This window comes from Colius striatus, chromosome 7, assembly GCF_028858725.1.
Source record: "Colius striatus isolate bColStr4 chromosome 7, bColStr4.1.hap1, whole genome shotgun sequence".
Lineage (NCBI taxonomy): Eukaryota > Metazoa > Chordata > Aves > Coliiformes > Coliidae > Colius > Colius striatus.
In genome coordinates this window covers 5,353,899-5,375,340 of record NC_084765.1, presented here as the reverse complement: position 1 = coordinate 5,375,340, position 21,442 = coordinate 5,353,899, and the positions used below count along the sequence as shown (strand labels likewise).

The 21,442-nt window shown below is 35.5% G+C and overlaps 1 protein-coding gene across 1 annotated transcript in view; it reads right to left on the bottom strand.

Annotated features, from left to right (window-relative positions):
* The window catches only part of LUZP2 (leucine zipper protein 2), a 171,433-nt gene that overhangs the window by 20,290 nt on the left and 129,701 nt on the right, over nucleotides 1-21,442 (bottom strand). The gene's annotated exons all lie outside the window — the stretch shown is intronic.

The following is a 21,442-nucleotide window of genomic DNA, read 5'->3' as shown; positions in this document are numbered from 1 at the left end:
TGCTAACTAGAACCACTTATATCATACAACTTTGGAACCTAGAGAGGCTAAACATCTACAGTCTAAACTGTACCTTAATCCATAATGATCACTATAAAAGAATCTAAGGAGTTTTAAGTAGTCCTTACAGCACACATACTCCAGATACGTGTATATATCATTTATAATCTCCAATATAAAGCATGATAAATAATCTTTATATAAATAATATATTAATGTACATATAATTGCATGTGTGTGGATGTCTGAGCATGAGTGTGAGAGACAAAAGAGTCCAACATTGAGATTAAATATCACCAATCTAATTAAAAAAGTACTTTTTCATCAGGTCATGCTAATGTCCTTGTTCTTATTCTCCCTAAGCGACAAGATAAAAAGAAAATACAGTTATATATGACATTTAAAATTACATTTCATAGAATCATAGAATGGTAGGGGTTGGAAGGGACCTTTAGAGATCATCTAGTCCAACCCTCCTGCAGAAGCAGGTCCAATATTTAAGAAAAAAACCAATCTGATCACTCTGTAAGTTCCACAAGGTGAGAATCTCATGAGTTAGAGGAAGGGATATTTGTTCTTTTTTGTATGTTTTTTCTTCTATTTTATTCCAGAAGACACAGTTAATGTTGAATAAACTGCTATTACACTTGCCAACATTCAAATCTGAAAGTCATTCTATGTTCCCTAGAGCATGCCTTATTCTTTTGTGTTGGTTTGTGAGGGTTGTTTTTCCTTAATAATCATTTTATATTTTCAAAAACTCTGTAGTTAAAAGAGTAGACGTTCACTTGCATAAAGGACAGTAAAGAAGAAACTTCTGTTGGGTTTTTTTGTTCTGTTCTAGAGTTGTACATGTCTTGAACAGCCTGTGCAGTAATTTCCAAAGTCAATGTTTATGTCCAGGCCATCAAGTGCTTGAAACAGAAATAAAGCAGAGAAGAGAATAACAATACTAGTCCCCACTTTGCAGAGGATGGAACAATAGGAGTGATACCAATACTTTTTGAATTTGTATAAATGTGTAATAATCTGAGAGCAGAGCACTAATAGCTATTAAATTACCCCCAGCTTTCTTAGTCTTCACTGGTTCTCTGTAACAATTCTCTTCTTTTATGCCTCACTCTTCTGTTACTAGAATCTTTTGTATGAAAAAAAATAGAAAGCTAAAAAAATCAGGTATTTTAATCTTCAATAAAGTACTATATTGCAGTTTACATCTGTTATCTCTAAAGCTGTGAACACCTCTATATACCACCTGTCTTCCGCCCCCCTCAAACTGTTGGCCTTAAACAGCTTACACTTAGACTAACTTTACTTCTCTTTCACAATAATAGAATGGAGAAATTCACAACTGGACTAAGAACAACCAGAAGCCTAGAACTAATCAGAAAGCATTTCTTTAAGGCTGTTACACCTATGGAAAACACTCAGATCTATATAAGATCGAATAATAACCCCACAAAATTCCAGTTTGGCTACAATCTCACAAGCTAAACTTGCTCTTTAACATCATTCTAGCTATCAGATTTTTCTTGCTTGTATTTTTTTAGGTGTACTGCATTATGAATTAAAACAAAACTTAACCACAACAAAAAACCCCCAACATTTGAAGTGCAGCTTGATTCCAGTGATAAGAGACCTAACTTGTACAAGTCTCACATCTATTAATAGTTTACTATGAAGGACAGTCAAGTGTGTTCTGTGTGGAGGGCAATTCTACCACCATAAACTTCTGGATGATGAGACCATGTCATTCTTGTCATGAGACAAGAAAGGTCCTTAATAGAGAAATTAGTAATTTTCTGCTGAGAACAGAACTGAGCTCTGCAGCTAAGTATACACAGAAGTCTTCTGTAATTTAAGAAAAACTATTGAATTGTGAGCACAGATGGCATTCTGACAATCCTGGAAGTGGCACTGCATCATAGTAACACCACAAAACCCAGCTACTCAACTTTGAGGGTCACTGACTCACTTACCAAATGAGTCCCAATTACAAAAGCACCTGTGCACAGCAATTTTGTGTTAATCCAATGAAAAATGCAACATATTTAGCATCATGAGTATACATGTTTCTTATTTATTACTTATAATAATTTATCTTATTTTTTACCCACTCTGTTTTAGTAGAGGACATAACTGAAAAGTGAATTTAAAGGACGCTTGTCTTATATTCTGCTAAAATCAAACAGATTTTTGCTAAAAATATCCAGTTTTATTATTCATATAGCAAACTTAGGGAACGCTAACATAAATACCAGGCTAAAATTTGTGTACATCTAAGAATCTGTAAAATGAGCCCATGGAAATGGAAATCATGTCATGGGAGTAAAAAATCATGCAAGATTTCAGTTTTACCGTCAGCAAGTGACAACGCATTGCACCAGATAAGCCAGAGCTACTGGTAAAATAATTGCTTTACATGATTATCTGTTGGGATTGAGTTTGTAACCAGGTAGGTGTTCCCACATCTGTCTACAAATTCTGTCTTGCTTTAATCATTTGGCAGATATGTAAAGAGAAGAAAACTATCTTTTGAAAGACATTCCTTATTTTATGAGTGTATGTCAGTATGTGAAAGTTTTTAGCCTTAAGAACAAAAACTAAATTACACTTCTCATAATCCAGGTTAGGATATTTAACAAGTCCTACTAGATCTTTTCTACTCCATTTACAGGCATAATTTTGTTAATCCTATCTTTTACAGGTGAGAAAAATGCTCTGTTACTGTACAATTTGCTTTCTTTGAAGTTGACCAGGCTAATGATGTAAACTTTTTCTGAAGGCTGGTGCTGCCTCTAATGATGTAGTGGAGTGTGAGCTGCATACTTATTATATATTTTGAAGACAACTGACTGCTGTGGAAAAGCTGTTGATATAACATTTAGGTGTTTGGTCCTGCAAAATCCTAGACACCATCTTAGCAATTTCAGTGGAAGTTGAGCAGGTTCACTGCCTTATAAAAAAGGGTGAGATTTCTATAAGGCATCTTTTGCCCATATTCTTTTTAATTCCCAAAACCAGCCTTTTCCTATGACCTTTCTGCTCTGAGATTTCCCTTAGATTAATCTCCTATTCTGCCATGTTTATCTAGTATACCTACAGGATTTCAGTTCTGATTTTAGATCTCATGGCACTACAGTTAGGTCACTGGGTTACCATAAAGTTATGCCGCAGACATTTTTACAATTCATCTCATACTGTGTTGTTGAGGTCCACAGACAGCTTTTGCATAAATATCTCAAGAGAACTGGATTCTAAATCCTTTATTTATATCATATAGGCATGTATATGCCATGGGTATATTTAAGAGCATAAAAATATCATTTCTAAACTGCTTTCAAGGCATTTTATTGCACCCAATACACCACAACTTGTATTACATAGATAAAAGGATATGTAGAATAACCTCTAAAACGGCCAAGGAAAGAATTGCATTTATTCCTGAAGGCTCCATGTAGTTGGCCTAGAAATATGACTAGATTTGGCACATAGCACATCAAGACTTTCTTGAATTATTGTGCTGTTAAAGGACTTAGTAATAGACTTCTGGCATCTGTACCATTAATCATTTGTATTTCAATTATAAAGATTTAATTTGTTGTTTCTCTAAATCAAGCAAAAGGATTGGAGGCAACTTGAGAAATAACTAGGTTTAGAACTACATCTACTTTTCATATTTCATAATTTTTCAAAGGATCAGTTCTATGGAATATTATCTGTGCTACAGACCTCATATAAAGCACTTAGATATCATTATTTTTCCAATAATTTCTTAAAAGGCAGGATTAGCTCTGCTATGTTTTGCTGCCTTTCATTAACAAAAGCGTCCTTCAAATCTTAATGCTGAGGACATTTCCAAACTCCAAGAGAGAGTAAATTTCAGCATGACTTTCAGGGTTTTATATGACTGTCTGGCAATGTATTATATGAACTTTATCTCCAGGAGCTGTTTCCACGTATAAACCACAGATTTTAAATTATTTTTCCCAGTGCACCTTGAAGACAATAGTCCTGAGTACATGACAGTGCTGAATCCCCTACAGCCTCTCTCAGTACCACCAGAACACTCTTTCTGTTTCTGGATATTAGACTTCCTACCTGCTTGTAATGTGTTTTCAAAGATCAAGCCAAATTCATAGAGATTTTAACAGGCAGAGTACCTGAAGGATTACAGAGAGATACAGAACACTAACTGACCTGTGCAAATCAGAGCCTTACAGTAACTGAAAATTCAACATCTAAATAATATTGCCCATTAAAAACCAAATCAAAACAAAAATTCCACCCCAAAAACCCAAACTGCCTCCTTCTCACCCTGGAAGTTAAGGACAAGATGTCAGAAAGCATATGAGGAGAAAAGCAGTCAGTGTAGTACTTAAGGAAATAAAAAAGGAGAGAGAAAAGGAAAAAAGGCCTTAGAGACAACTGATGAGTAAAAAAGAGCAAATGTAGTATATTTTTACAATGCATCTGCATGTCACCAAAAACAGCACAGTTATTCACACAAGGTTGTCCTCATCTCATCTCCTTATTTTCTAATTCTTACTTGTCACATCATGAATTGAAACTTACTTGGAACAATGAAAAAAAGTGTGGACCTAGTAACAAACAGCATGCTCAAAATCGCTCTCTTATCATGTTTTGCAGTAGACAGTGCTCCTTATTTCATAGATGAGAAAACACAATTACTGCATGGCAAAATGCAGGATCACTTAATTAGAAGAAATAATAGGAGTGAAATCTGCTTTATTTAGTGCTCATTCTGCATTTTACATGGCTTACCCCGCACAGGGACAGTAAGGGAAAGAGCAGTGCTTCAAAATTAAGAATACTGTGGTAAAACACAGAAAGAATTCCACTTCCAAACAAATAAAAATACTCTTTCAGGCTCTAACCACGTGAGAGGAGTCAATACATTTTAGGTTTCCTGAGACTTCACATGCATTTAAAATATAAAGATAGGAACAGGTATAAATCAGGACAGTAAGTAAACTGCCGTTTCCATTCTGCATAGTAATAAAAACTTCAGAAATAGGCTATATTAGAAAAAGGTACAAATATCTGCAGAGCATAGGTTGTACATCATTTGTGTAAGTAGTATACTGCATGGCAAGATAGATCTGGACCTTCATTTGTATTATGTGCTGTCTACCACATCAGTATTTCAACAATTCTCTAGAGCTATTGGCACTTTGAGGGCAAAAAAAAAACTCCCAAGAAAAAAATAGCAACCAAAACTTCTTCAAGAAATAGTGTATTTATTTTAATCTTTAAATGATGTATCTGGAGATAAGCTGGTGGTTTTTCAATGTCTTTCTAGGAGAGATCTAGGCTTGCTTGCTGTGATTGGAGCTATCAGATCAGCATGTGTGATATAGTACACCGACTACACTGTAAATATGAAGAGTCACCTTGACCAAGTTTAATTGCTTTTAGCACTCATGTAGCCGATGTATTGCCTTTCAGAAGAATTTTTATGCAAGTCAGTAACTTTGTTTTGTAGATTACTTCAAACAAAAGCTGGCTGATGTGCTTCTACTATTTTTGGATCTAAATTCACATTGAAACAATTTAATGCAACTCTACTGAGGCTAGCCTAATCTTTAAAATCCTGCATTTCAGGTATCACAGAATCATAAGGGCTGGATTTTGTTCTCTTACCTGATTTGCAGTGGAAGTTAGACATTGCTATCTTTGCAGTTCTCTAGGCCTGTGACGTCTTAACAGAAACACAAAGGATGATGAACCACAGAATCACCAAATCACATTTATTTATTTATAATGCCTCATCATTTGGTACTACAGCTGTGCTAGACTTCATGATAGTTAAAACTATGATTTTACATTCAAAGCTGTAAGTTGAGAGGAAAGCAATTGGGTCCCCCAAGGTTAACATTTGCAGAACTGAGCTCAGGTTCCAGCCCAAGTACTGAGCTCAGAGTTCTTCTCTGTACTCTGGCATCTGTTATTTATTGGATAGCAGACAATGCTAATAGTTAAATATTTTGTGAGGTGCTCTATAATGACTGTAACATCTTGTGTGCCTTTGGTGTCCATTCAGTTGCATATAAATTTAAAATGAATAAACAATAGAAAACAACTGGCTAAACTCTGCAAAAACTGGTTAGTGTGACATACTACTCAAGATATTAAATGTCTCCTTTCAAACTCTCAAAGGAAGACAACGGCAAGTATAAAGTCATCTTACAGACAAATCAAGTATTGCTTCGTTTACCCACACACATTTTCGGCTGATCAGTATCAGAAATGTAATAGTTTTTCCACTCTATTCCCAGCGAGACCTGAACCTGAACAATTACTCAAGAGTTGGAAGAATCATGTGTGATTCTGTCTTGGATTCTTAATAGAGAAATAACCAGTCACCTGAATAAAGCAATACTAAAGTAAATCAGTAAAGATATTTAAACCAATCTGCTGAGAGGCTGGACTGTGTTTCTGTAAGTTGTACTATGTTCAAGGACTAGGCAGTTCTAATGCACCTTCACATTGAATCTAAAGCCAGAAAACTATCTAAAGCCACAATATGAGACTCAATCAAGAGCAAAACAATTCCAAAACAACTAGAATCATCACTGAATTTTTAAAATAAAGAAATTAAATGTCAGAAAGGTAAAATTTCCCTGTTGATAAAAGATACCTGTAGCTCTGATTGCATATAAGATGTCCACAAATGCTGTCAAACTATTTCTGGTTTTAGTGTACATTCAAAGGTCTGTGAAATACATGGAAAAGAAGCATTAGAAATTATATTCTCAGCAAGAAAAAAATCTTGAGGGCTGTAATAATTTTTTAACAGGTTTCCTTGGTAAATAATGAGACTAAGGTCAAGACTTTGAGTTGTAAAAACATATAATAGTCATATATATCCATTTTCCATTGGAAAACTTAGGGGTAAAGCAAAACATTCTCAATTTAAGAATAGATACAGCAGATTTTGGTTACACTTATAGCAGGGAAAGCATCTATAGATGTATGTGCATGTGATGCAAAACATCAGAATCCTATGCTGTGTAACTAAATTTAACCCAAAAGGTTTTGTTATTTCATCATACTGATGCCATACACTCTAAGGGACAAATTACAGAGATGCACTGGCTAAAGATAGAACATTCAACACACGTCTACTTCAATGTTTCTCCATGACTACTTTGTCAATATTTGACAGAATAAACCTGCTAAATGTAAGAAAGAACTACCATCAGCTACTATTTTCCTACCCTTGTAAGAAGAGAAGGAAGCACATTTTCTTTCATTATTGGCCCTTCCTTGGAAAAACAAAATGGCAGGAGCAAGGAGAGAACTTACAGTACAAAGCACAAAGAGAGATCAGCTCTTTTCTCTCTACAGAAAATACATCCACATTGAATCAATGACAACTGAGGCCAATATATCAACTAATACAAGTACACAGCCTTACAATCATGAAGGATTTATTCCTCACCCGATTCACATTTCTTTAGTGATAAGGCATTCCATAGCTGATCATTTCATGTTCCACAATTTACACAGAATAAACCCAAGCATTCATATAAGCTTTCTTCTGAATTACACACAATTCTTAGCTACCTGAATTAAAATATGACCTAAAAAATCCAAAAGGTTTCTCTCCCAGTGTTAAATCATCAAGATTATTTCACTTCTTTCCTTACTTCTACATAAGCTTTTAGGCTTTTTTTTTTCTCAGTTCCCTGAATCATTCGTCATTTTTTCATTCAGCAGAGGCTTTACACTGTAAACAAAAATTAAATAAAGTCTAGATTTGGAGATATGTCAGATGGAATACAATCCACTCATCTTTTTACCACTTTTTTTTTGGTTGCAACTAGACCATCTGCTAAATATGAATGCAGACTTTCTTCAGGCAACTGAAGAAAATTGAGCAATTGCCCATTTCACTATCCCACCTGCACATAAAATTTCTTGCTTTCTGTGTTGGATTCAATGAGCAGCTAATGTGATTCTGACCCTGAGATGAGCCATCTCTAACATTCATTGATAAAAAGTTTCCCAATATAAATATTAGTGACAGAGACTGAATAAATTTTCCTCTTATTATCTTTCTAGCAGATAAGCTACAATCAAAACTCATTACAAGTTTGCTGTTGGCAGTGGGACAGATTTTCCTCTTGTGTGTGAGTCACTGGTGTTATTTTCTGTGTAGGCAGAAAGGAAACTGCTGCATACAAGCAAAGAGGAACAGATTGTGGATTTCTAGTGGTTACTGGAAGGTAGAGTATTTGATCAGAAGAGAGAAAATAGTATAAAATCCCGACAGTTAAATGCATATCATAATTCTTATCTCTGTATAAAGACAAGTATAGCCATTGATATTTTCATTCTATTGTATTTGATTGGTGAGAGACCTAGGTAACTCAACAAATAGACAATAGATCTTTAGTTTGGACCAAGATTATGACCCTGCAACACAAAAACAGAGAATCACCAGGCTGCTCAAAACCCAAATAATCTCAGTTTAACCTAGTTGTTGATATTTTATTTACAGACATTCCTTCATGGCAGAATTTGTGAGAAGAAACTGAAGTAGCAATCCTATATTTTCAAGAAGAAACAGGAAATAAATATGATGTACTTCTGGACTTTATATCAGGATCTAAAGATATTAGCTAAAACCTTTTAAGTAATCCACAGAGGTTGAGAGAGATTATGGGCAGGAGGTAGTGAAGAGGTTGCACATGTACTTTTCAGATGTAATTTTGAGTTTTCTAAAGAAACTAGAGACACTAATAACAATATTGGAAACACTGCAGATAAGAGAAATGGAGGAAAAAGATGCTATACTGTTGTTTTATAACTCCCAGCTCTGCTTGATACATATGTGCTTCTATCAAAGAGTGCATTTCAGCAATGCACAAAGTTTTTTATTGCATTGTTTAATTAAAGTATAAGGGAGCTTTCCTAACTAAAAACAACTAATCCCTATTGGTTGTACTTACAAGCACAGTTTATCATCCACTCCTGGAAAGTGTATACTCCTGTGTGTTCCTCACAGGTCTGCTGATATTACAAACATTCATCTCCATTCCTGTTGACTTTTTCTAATGGAGTAATCAACTACTAGGAAAATCTAAAACAGTCCTTAAAAAAAAACAAAAGGCAGAAAAGGCTGCAGAATCTGTCTAGGAACCAAGAAGAATCAGAAAATACAGAGTGGCATGTTGCTGAGCCTAGAGAATGCTTGATTCAAACCAGCTAGGCTAGCTAGTTCTTACTTCTCCAGCCATCTCTGCTGTCATTTCTATCAGCTGAAGCGGGACTTCTCTGGATGCTCAGGACAGTTGAGTAAAAGACAGATGTGGTTACTGTTTGCATTCTCATGATTACTAAGTGTTTTTAAAATCCATTCTACAGAATACACATAATCACTTGGTACTCCTAGGACCCTTTGCAGAGGGTGGTTAGTGAAATGTGAAGCAGGTAGTTTTCATTATAAAACTTGAATTAAAAAAATAGTTGGACTATAATTAGAAGATATTATGGTTTGACATTTCTGCCTTTCAAAGTTTTCCAGATTTCTTTATCCTATGCCTAATGAATCCTGTAGCAAATAATTTAGAAGAAAGAAATGTAGTCTAAATCCAAATTTCATTGAGGTAGTGGTAAGCTTCATAGTAGAGAGAATCCAGAATTTACAAGTGAAAGAGGCAGCCATTGGACATAGTGTTTACTAATGCATTAATTTGTTTCCATATCATTTCTTTAATCACATTTTTCCTCAGTAACTTTTGACTTGGTAGCATGTCACATGCTTATCTGTGCCCTTTTTCTTCATCACTTTGGGCTGCTGCCTGGATTAAATGCCAGTATGTAATTTACCAGGGCTGCACTGGAATCAGTCATGATATATTGGCTTGACAGGGAAAGACATTTTCATGCAGGCTTTTAAAAGTACAAAATACATCATTCCATGTGTTTGGAAAGAGCTTAACTCTCTTTAGTCCAATTTAAATAATAAATAATAATGAGCTGGACAGTAAAGTCCTAGAGCCTCAGGTGGCATTTTCCTCACCGCAGTAGAACGTTTCTAGGAGCACTCTACAATGATGATACAATATGTCAGATGCTAAATTAGTGTCCAATGAAATATACTGTCCTCGTCTAGATTTTGTCTGTTCAGCTCTTAGTATCTAATATCTAAAACCCAAAATATACTCAAGGGTAATATGGAATAAGAAGTGGTTATAATTCTGCCTAGTTGAGCTCTGGATTACAGAGGAAGAGGGAGAGTTACTCATCTTTTTCCTTCTAAGGAATGTAATGCACAGCTGTGCAAGAACCTGGACTTCAGTTACACTGGATCACAAAGCTCTGAATTATGTCTTTATAATTTCATTTTACTGAATTTCTGGTACTAAGGACACAAATGAAAACATTATTAAGGAGTTTATAGACAAGTGGTAAACTGGTAGATTAAAATTTTCAAGGTATGTATCAAAATGATTACAGAAAATCTTTGTGGTAAATATTATTGCAGATGAGATTAGAGGTCCACAAGAGCTTGCCCTGTCCTGAGTGCATATAACAATATGATAAGTGTAAAGTAACTTTCACTGATACCAAAATATCCCTCCAACATGATATCAGAGACTGGAGGTAGGCAGTAGAAGTCTTGTGAGTGGCCTAGTTACTCATGAACATTTATGTCTAACGCCAGAACTCAATTAGCTCACTTAATATGGATCATTTCCCTTCATATTTCTTCTAATAAGCATTTGTTTAGCAGTGACTTTATATGTCTATTGTATATATAACTAGCTAAAACAAGAAAAGGAAATAGAATGAGGTTTGAAAAACAGAAGCTTTTGTTAGCTCACCATACATGTAATAATTGTTATTAGTTAATATGTTTAAATATGTATAAATATACCTTCTACTTGCTGTATAAATACAACGTATGCTTCATGTATAAACACACCTTCTACTTCTCTTAATTTTTCCACCATTTCTGAAGTTTTAAACAGGTTATCCAGTGAAAAGGAGAAAATAACAAATGATACTTCTGCATCTTAAGGTGTTTTGGTTTTTTCATAATTAATACAATGAAACAACCAAATAAACACATTCTTCCAGTAACAGTTTTGATTTTCTATGGCTATCACAAAGGAAAAGCAATTAGCTGTGGGATAATGACTGCTGTATAACACTCCTTACACTTCAGAGCAGCAATAATATGCACCATCAGAATATGCTTTATAGGCAATTACAGCTTTCCCAGATGAACAAAACAGCTACTGAAGTTACAGTCACAGTCACGTACATCTGTATTTTCATGAAGACAAGGGTGCACAACCCCAGAAGAGTTATAGACCCCAAGAGGACCAATTCAGTGAAGCTGGAACCATTATGAAGCCTGAGTTGAGTTTCATAAATGAAATCACTTGGAGAAATGCTTTTCCTTTGAGACTTGGATTTTTTTTTCCCCAATGATGCCCTAAAAGAGGTTTTCTTATTGATTTAAGAAAAGGTAGGAATCCTACTGGAGGAAGCTTTGCTGAAATAAACTATTTGCTTCCACTTGTCTGTTTCTTTAAGTCTCCTTTTATAAAGACAGTTGTTCTTACAAAAAACCCCATAAAATAAGATTACCATCATGACCAGAGTTCCATCAACAGTCTACTATTTTTCAAAAGATATGAGAAAATAGGATTCCACAAATCATCTGTAAACAACCTTAAAATATTTACTAATATAAAAGGTTCACAGTCATTCATTACCTGACTCCATTTTTTCATTGTTTCAAACATTCAATTTAAGCATCATTCATTTAACTGTTAAGGAACTGAACACATATAGCTTTGATATATTTTCTTCTTTTAATTGAATGCCTGCTTTTTGATTGTATGAGAGCACATTCCTTCAGACTATGTTACCTTCTTATTGTCAATAAAATATACTTTTCTTACTGTTTTATTTTACATTATTAAAATGTTATTAACACTTTATTATAAAACAATAATGCATCAATATATAAAATTAAAAAAATAAAGGGGACCTAACAAATCTGGAAAGTGATGAGACCAGTAGGTGATTTCTTAAATTGGTCAAGGCTAAATTCAACTCAAATGCCTTGAGTTTATCAGCATTCCACTCTGCATTCCTTATGCTTTCTGATCCAATGCAACATTTGTAATCAAACTGGTAGAAAATTTATATTAAAGGCCAGAAAAGCCCACAGTCAATCAGTATTTCCTTTGTGAATATTTTCCAAATAACATCTTTGCTCTAATAAAAGAAAAAGATCACTTAATTACATCTAATGTTTCCCAGTTGGCTTCATATACCCATATCAAGTGAAACTGTGTAAGAGTAGATTAATAATACATATTGTGTACAGGATACCAGCATTAATAATTTTGAAACAAATCTTTTACAAATCCTTAGGTGGTAAAATTCTCTTGGGAGTACATTCACAATTACAATCAATTTTGCAAGCCCCTTAAAACGAATAAGTAGATCCTTTGCTCACTTTTTGTCTTCTTTTACACTTAACATCGGTAGAAATGCTAACACCAACAAATGTTAAAGTAGATTTAGTCATGTGTAACTGCAAAGGCAGATAAATTAACTTTCATTTCTCACATTATGTTTTTTAACATGTAACAAACATCAGCTAGAAAATTCACAAGGTAAAACAATGCATTACCATTTTTCTGCCAAATGCAACTTCAGCTGAAATTAAAACACTGTCCCAAATCATCTCTGCTGGGACCAAGGAGGAAAAGAGAGAAAAATGTTTAAAAAGAAATCATTTGTTATGATTAGGTGAGGAAAGGTATCTCTAAAATAATAACATCTGAAAATTAATTAAGAGATCTTGCCTTTCTATCTTTTGATAAAGAAAAACAACAAGTAAACTTGAGCTGAAAGCGGCAGAATGTAACGGCAAGCCTGAGGCTGTTTGAGCACAGGGGTCTGCTTTTAGAGAGAAGCAGAGTTTGAGAAGATGGACGTAGGCTGTCTGTGTTAATTCCTAGGTCCACATGAGACCATTAGGCATACCTAATACTCTGGTTTTTTCAGTGTTATTTAAAATATCCCTTAAGAAATTTCCATTTGACATACCTGTATCCCTTTTCAACCACTGTCAAGCAGCAAATCCACGTAAATTTTGAGACATAGTATGTACTAGATCGTGGGAGCATTTATAGAAACCCCAAATAAGTAAAGAGATTAATTGAAAAGGAGGATATTTGGAGAGAGACTTTAGAGGATTTTTCACACACAAACAAACTGATCTGCAGTTAACATCCACAAAAAGTGCAGTAATAAATAGTTACCATCTACCTCTTCAGCCCATTATCTCATTGCTAATTTCAGATCTGAATCCTGGAGTAATGGGCCAGTCTAGCTACTTATACTCTGTAACAAAGAGGAGTGAGGTCAAATACTTAATGAAATAAAGATAATTATAAATATCATGCCACTAAAACTTGAAGGAGAGTTATATTGTGTTGGGTTATGGACTAAATAAGAGCTGCCAGGTGCTTTTTTTCCAATTTCCCTTGATTGTACTCAGTTGGGAAAAAAAACCCAACCTCTAAAACTAATTTACTATCAAGATAATGTGCTAATAATGAAGACTTCTTTAAAGTAAGTAATAAAAGCAAAGAGCTTCAGCTTTCAATTTAATGATCTCTGGTGCTAAACTTTTTTCCAGCATGTAATAAAAATTTATTAAAAATTAGTCACTGAAGAAAAAGGGCTGTAGAAAAGATTCTGGGAAAGCTTTCTGAGGCAACTGCAAAACATACACAGTCTGAAGCAAATTCTAGAAAGAAAAAATATGAGGAAGAATTCACATACTCTTATGAATCATCAACAACATCAATATAAGTCTATGGTTGGTATACAGTTGATCGTAATGAGAATAAAAGTCTATAACCTCAGAGCCGTGAAAAATACAAAGAGAGAAACTTACATAAAGGTCATGCCAGTCACTCGTCAGTAAAAAAAATCTTTTCTTTTCTTAAAAACAGATACTCATAGTACCTGAGATTTTTTATGGTAAGAACCTCAGCAGGAGACACGTATGCCTTATTCTCTTTGAAATGGAATTCTAAAATAATGGATAGTGTCATTTTCTACTTTATTCTCATACTGTTTACACATTAGGTAAAAGTCATATGATTGTCTGTCCTTACTGCATATTACAGAATGTGGCTGGCTGCATTTAGTTATTTTAGCCCTTAGTGCTGAATGCAAGGATCTACAGGTCACTGGAACTGCAGGTGTAACTCATTACCTCTGGCAGAAGCAAAGTTTGAGGCAACAAAAGCAGTAAAGCATGGAGGTTACCACAGAGGCTGACTTCTCAAAGCTTTAATGGAGCACAAATCTATTCACTGCCTTCAACGCTCCTGTTGTTTACTTATAGCTGACCACAGATATTATATTTTGAGCCCTTAGGTTCAGTTTCTGTTTTCTCTGATAAACTTATAAGGATAGACACTATTTTTTGGTCCTCAACTGTGAGCATACAATTAATTTCCAAACAAATCCAAGCATGACATGCTATATCTGCATTGGTTTATATTATCCTGGAGCTCAATTAAATTAGCAGTTTTGCTCTGTGTATTTTTCCCAATTACATAGAACTTTCATGTACCACAGCAGCCAATATTACAGCCTTAATCTTTGTTTAAAACCCAGAGTTCTTCCAGGTCAAATCTTATCTTTTGTGATCTTTTTGAAACAGACCTTTTATAAAACCTACCTCAGACATGACTGGACCCTTTGCTCTCTGGATGCTTATTTTATAGGAAAACAAATAGTATAATGAGGTTTATTCCTCAAGTTTAAGGAAGGAATAGATTTCAAAAGAGAATACTTTGATAGAATGAGAAAATAACATTGATAAGTAGTATATTGGGAAAAAAATAGGAGTATTTAGCAACAAAGAACAGGAGAACAAAATCAAGCAGGAAAACAGAGGAAAAAATCCTGATTTATAAAGCCCTTCTCTGCCCTCATGGTTTGAAACACCAGATGCAAAAAAATGATCCAGACATCAGCAAGGACGTACACAGCAAAGATCAATGAAAAATTGGAAAAGAACAGCCAGAAATATTTCTCATTTTAAAGCTTTGTTCTTTCCAAATCCACAAAACAGAGATGATGCCAGCAAAAAGAATATATATAATGTGAATTTGAGATATCTGATTTCACTACATTTTCTAAAAATCACACTATCATCTTTTATATTTCGTGGTTTTTTCCATCTTTCTGCCTCTGGGGTGTGAATGTTGGACACAAGATTTGGGGTGCTTCCTGACATAATCCAACATCAAAGTATTGCCTAAAAAGAAGCAGCTTCCAAGTTATGTTTTTAGCATGCTATACAGAGATTACCCTGAGTAAAAATCATCAGATATGTTAGAAAAGCTTCCAGTGTCTTAATCCTCCCCATAAGGACAAAAATAAGTCCATAACTATATTTGTGTTGTTTCATAGCATTCCTGAGCAAAGAATTTTCAATCGCTTTGTTAAAAGGGTCAGAACCTCCATTGACACTGGAACATTATGATCAATTATAGGAATTATAATACCTCTGATTTTAGAAAACAGAAATTATTTCCTTAAGTAATTTGTTCTGACCTAGGTTTCCTTCTTGACCTACAAAGGGAAAGGGACGACGTTACAGTGCTACATTCAGATGGTTAATTTTCCATGAATGTGGAACTATTCTGCTAGTTATAAAGGATCTACAAAAACACTCTGAAAAGATAATTTCAAAAACCTTTGTTCAGTTTTCATAAACATGGATTGGGTCCAACCTACACCTTCCAAGACTGTTGTGGTTTGGCCCAGCTAGCACAGCAGCACCATGACAGTCTCTCACTCACTGTCCCCATTCACCTCCACCCTCATTACGATGGTAGAGGCCCCAGCGAAATGGGAGTAACAAGATAAGCAAGGTTGTTGTGGATTGAGACAAGGGCAGGGAGGGCTCACTGCCAGTTACAGGCAAAATAGACTCCAGTACTTGACATTAGAGAGAAAATTAGGAAAGTTTATTCTACAAGAAACTACAAGAAATTCTACAAGAAAGAATGGAATAAAAGCAAAAAGGGAGTGGGATGATGAGAAAATTACAACCAGCACTTTAAGATCTCCCTCCCCCCATCCCTCCTTTCTTCCTAGGCCCAGCTCACTGCTCCCAGTATCTCTACCTCCTCCCCCCTCAAAGGCTCAGGGGGGCAGGGAATGGGGGATGTGGTCAGTCTCTCACAGACGGGCTCTGCCGCTTCTGTCTTCTGAGATGAAGACGACTCCTGGCATTCTTTCCCTGCTCCAACACAGGGTCCCTCCCTCTGGACACAGTTCTTAAACTTCTCTGGTGTGGGTTGCTCTCACCAGCTGCGGCTTCGGTAGTTACAGGGTCCCTCTCTTGGAACTTGGCCACTTCTGGGCATAAGTTTAATGAGCTGCTTTGTCGTGTGTTCCTTCCCACAGTTACAGCTGTGGATATTGGGTCCCTCCCTCGGGACACAGCCTGCTCCAGCCATAGTTTTAAAGAATCACTGTCCCTGACTCGGGGCCTTTAATGAAGTCAGTCACTGTCCCCGGTCCAGGGTCAGCTTTAGCAGCATGAGTCTCCACCCCTGATACGGGCTCATTATCAAAATGAGTCTCTACTGCCGATGCGGGGTCTTTAAAGAAATGAAAATAAATCTCAGCATCACCAGTTCTCTCCATAGAATGCAAGGGACTCTCTGCTCCAGCATACCTCCTCCGCTCTTTCATCACTGACCTTGGAGTCTGCATGGTTACTTCTCTCACTCTTCCTACTCCTTGCACCACCACCAACCAGAAGAAGAAGAAGGGGCAGGAAGAAGGAAGAAACAGGAAGAAGAAGGAGGAAGAAACCTCCTCTTCTGGCTTCTTCTTAAAAAGTGATCATGGAGGTGTCTAATTGGCTCAGCCCAAGAAGTGGGTCTGGCCCAGACCTGGGGAGAGTTTCAAACAACTACTTACTGGAGCCATCTTTACAGTCTCTTCCCCCTTACCAGAAAAGGTTGTCATGTCAAACTGTGACACAGACATTTCTTCATTCCTTCAAAATGCATTGCTATGTTTGGAAGAAATGTACATGTATAACTCTACTTCTTTTTCAATTTTCCCAGTCAATTACATAATTATATCCTACAGAATTATCAGTAATTGACTACTGTATTATTATTTTATAGACATATTTATATAAATAATTTCTACTTTAGTAGAAGGAAATGGATAAGGAAAGTCTAGAGCCTAAAAAAGATTCTAGACAAATCATGGATCTTTCAAAAATAGGTTGAAACAAAAACCCAAAACAACACTCATCCTTAAATTAGTGAAGAAGTTAAAACTCTTGACCCTATGATCATCTTATTTCTCCAGCAGCCTTGTTTTGTGTCTGTATTAGATGCTCAGTATCTATGCATTCAGAATGACTGTGAGCTTAAATTTAACCCAAATACATTTGTTCTGTACAAAACCAGAAAACTCAGCCTCTTCATTTCATATACAGTTATTTCAAAATGCTTTCCAGAACCTACTTTGTTCTTGACCAGCTTTCCAGATTTGTACTTTTTTAAACAGTTTCCCAATCTCTACTCATTCCTGTGCCAAAAAGAACCCTTTTTTAGGCTTCATAAAAATACAAAGTTTACTTTGATGAGGAATGAATGAAGTACTTTTTTCCAGATAAAAGGGGAGTGCTCCACAGCACTTCAACTTTTCCAATTTTTTACACTGATCAGTGTATGCTGAAGTCCACAATATTCACTGTATATGTGAGGCAGAGGCAAGAGCCCCTTGAGGCAGATTTTACCATGGAAGTGATATATTTTCTTGTGAGATCTTTAAATCTTTTAAAAATAAAGTGGTAGTTCTCCTTTCAATCCACACTATACCTTTTTACAGAAGGATTGATCTCATTCTTATTCAGCCTGTACTTCCTTCATCAAGACTAGGACACTGAAACAGTATTCACAGGTGGTCTTTCCACCTGTGCTGTGTACAATATGGGAGGGAGTGTTATTCTTCACAGTTTGAAATTCATGTGTATTGCCACTCTTAAAATAGTGCAGCTCACAGAATACACAAAAACCACAGGGCATTTATAAGTGCACAATTCTTTAGGGGAACACATGAAACAATGTTTTTTGCATTAGACAAAAACACTGTAAAGTAGTTACTGTTGTTCTACTACCTGTGTCATTGTATTCCTCACCATCTGTGTATTCAACCTTGCTACTGGAAATCGACTGTTTTTCTATTTCACTTCTGATTTTGTTTTGCCATTAATATTCCACAGTACTAAAGCTCATTTTGTTGCATTTGGATCATGGGTACCTTAAAACTGCACAGTCAAAGATACTGAATGATAACTATTATTACAACTTATAATTTATTTTGTAAGGTATAATGTGAACCTTTTTTCAGAGAGAGGAATTAAAACAAGGAGTAAGAATGTACTCCATCTCCTAACTCTATATAAATTCACAGAGTTGTTTGTTATGCCGAGATATAGCAAGTGCACAAAATGCCTCAGTAGGAGGTTGGTACCAGGGCTCTCATTCATGGATTATCCCAACCCACATTTCCTACTGTAGGTACCTTGGTAAATGTTAGTTTCCATCTATTAACACCACTCTTTAAGTAGTCATGTCCATAAGCACTCATCTGGAGATATAAAAAGGAAAGCTGAGTCTCAGTTCTCCTCCTTTCTCCTCATTTTTTCTCTTTCCTTACCAGGAGGCAAGGGAACTGCTACAACAAAAGCCAGATCCAACAACTTACAACTAGTTTGCAAGCATTTTCCACTGGCAGAACAAAGAATGGCTATTGCTGCAACAGTACAGAGCAAAAGAAACTATATAATTGCCATAATGTCAACAACTCAGAAAGTGAAAGCTCTCCAAGTTCAGGAATAGCGATCAGTCTTCTGATTACGTGTGGTTTAAGTTTGAAGTCATTGAACATGTTATGTACAAAGCCCTAAATCCATTTGTAATGGTCAATACTTTCAGCACCAGGATTGGTGTTATGACAGGTACATGACAGGTAAAACAATTTTGGCCTAAAATATTTGTGCCTGTTGAAACGATAAATTCTGTACTTTACATTCTTGGACATTGTAAATATTAACTTGTTTGAGACGGGTCACAAAACACACCTCAGACTGATACTGTTTTAAGGGAATTAAGGGATATAAAGATAAGAACTTCCCATCAATATCCATTCTTCCAAATTACCGAGTTATCCAGAACAACAACTCTTTTGCACTGATTAAGGAACTTCAATGCACCGATTTGCACTCATTTGATAAATCTAATTTATGCTTCTTATATCATACTCTCTAGAATGACCAGAATGCCTCCCTAGGAAATGGAATTTTAAAAGATTCTTCCCGAGAAATTTCAGAATTTGTTTTCCTAATTATCCTTGCTACACCATGTTCCCATGTTAAATATGCACTCAGGTATTATGGTTACCAGTTATGAATATTAATATACAACCTAATAATTTGTTTTCTTTTCTTTTCTTTTTGAGGAGGAATCACCCCAATCCTAGGGATGATTGTCCCCAAATTAAACAGGTATCCTACACCATATTATGTATCCTTAAATGGATTTTAAATGCATTTTTAGAAAGCAATAATTAGGCTGGATGAGGATATCTTTGAAGTAAGATATTTACCAGACAAAACATAATTTCTTTCTTGCAGGGGAAACTGATGCTTAACAGAAACAACAAGATGCATAAGTGCTGCTCATCTGAAGTTCCTATTTCTACATATGAAAATATATTTAAGTAATTACAGACACATTCACCTAAAAATAGTAGCTTGATTTATCAAAATATTTATGCAAATCTAATTAAAAAAAAGAGAAAAGCTATACATCTGTAGTTAAAGTTAGTTAGTTGGTAAGAGGAAGAAAAAGCCAAGGAAAAGATATATAGGAAGGAAAGTCATCATAAAACCAAGTAGCTCAAGTACAGAAGGCATAATTCTGGATTGACTCTAGTTCTCTGACAACCTATTTCACAGTAGCAGGTTTCAGTGGTTTTATAATCATAGATAATGCAAAGATTTATAATAATGAAGTGTCAATGTGTGGAAGAAGAGCATTGCAGACCATTACTTTCTCAGACATTTTCATGGCATCTGCCAAGTGCAGAGAAATGTGAACAATGTCTATTAAAGAGGCAGTCTGACTTATTTAAGCGCTTTTGGATACAGAGGACTAAATGTTGGTTATCAAAAGGCTGGAGCATGGAAATACTGATACATTTTACACAAAGGAACATTAAACACAAAATCTATATTGTCACAGAAAAAAAATCAGACAAGGGGAAATGGCTTTAAACTGAAAGAGAGTAGGTTTCAATTACATATGAAGAAGTTGTTCCCTTTGAGGATGGTGAGGCATGGGAACCGGTTGTCCAGAGAAGTGGCTGCCCCATCCCTTAAAGTGTTCAAGGCCAGGTTGGATGGAGTTTGGAGCAACCTGTTCGAGTGAAGTGTTCCTGCCCATGGCAGAGAGGTGAAACTACATGACCTTTAATATCCTTTCCAGCCCAAACCACTCTATGACTCTATTATTCTATACTGTGTTTTAGACAAATATCAAAAGTCTAATTCTAATCTCTACACTGTATTCCATTTTTCTTTGTTGCCCTACAGTAATACCTGTAAAGCCAAAGAGAGCTCAAATGCCTCAAAGGCTCTGACCCTTTACCTATCTAAAACACAAGCATAGTGCCTGGTGAGCCCTTATGTTTCAGTACACCCATGCTTTCACAAAAGAGGCACAAGCATTTCCAACCTGAAGAGAAGGCCAATAAGGACAAGATAGAACATTAATATGGAAAAATGTTCTCCTGAGATCCCAGAGTAAAGCTCAGTCTACATGACCTACAGGAGACAAGTCCACTCCCTTGAAGAACATGGAACCAGTGATCTTAATCTAAATGATCACTAATATCCCCATGTGTTGCTATTAATTAATGCAATGCTTTCTTTCCAGAGGCAGTAATTTTGGGAAATGATGATTCCTTCTCATAAAAATTACTAAGGAATTGACAATCATTATTTTAATAATAGCAATGTGAGATCCAGTTTTGTAATTAGATTCTGCTTTCTGAAATTACACTTCAATTTTAATTACATACAGAAAGACTAGTAATACTTTGCTTCAGCCTCTGCACTAACAGTGAATATCATCAGCTGCCATATAAAAATTACAAATTGACTATGAGTTAGCAATTCTTGTTTATATGTTAGGAAAGAGTTTTGTAATTTAAAGAGGACATTAAAGTGTCCTTCAGTCATTCTTCTATGAAACTTCCTTCTTAATTGGAATCACAGATATCTTCTAGATCTATTGAATCAGTTGAACACATGAGCAAAACGCAA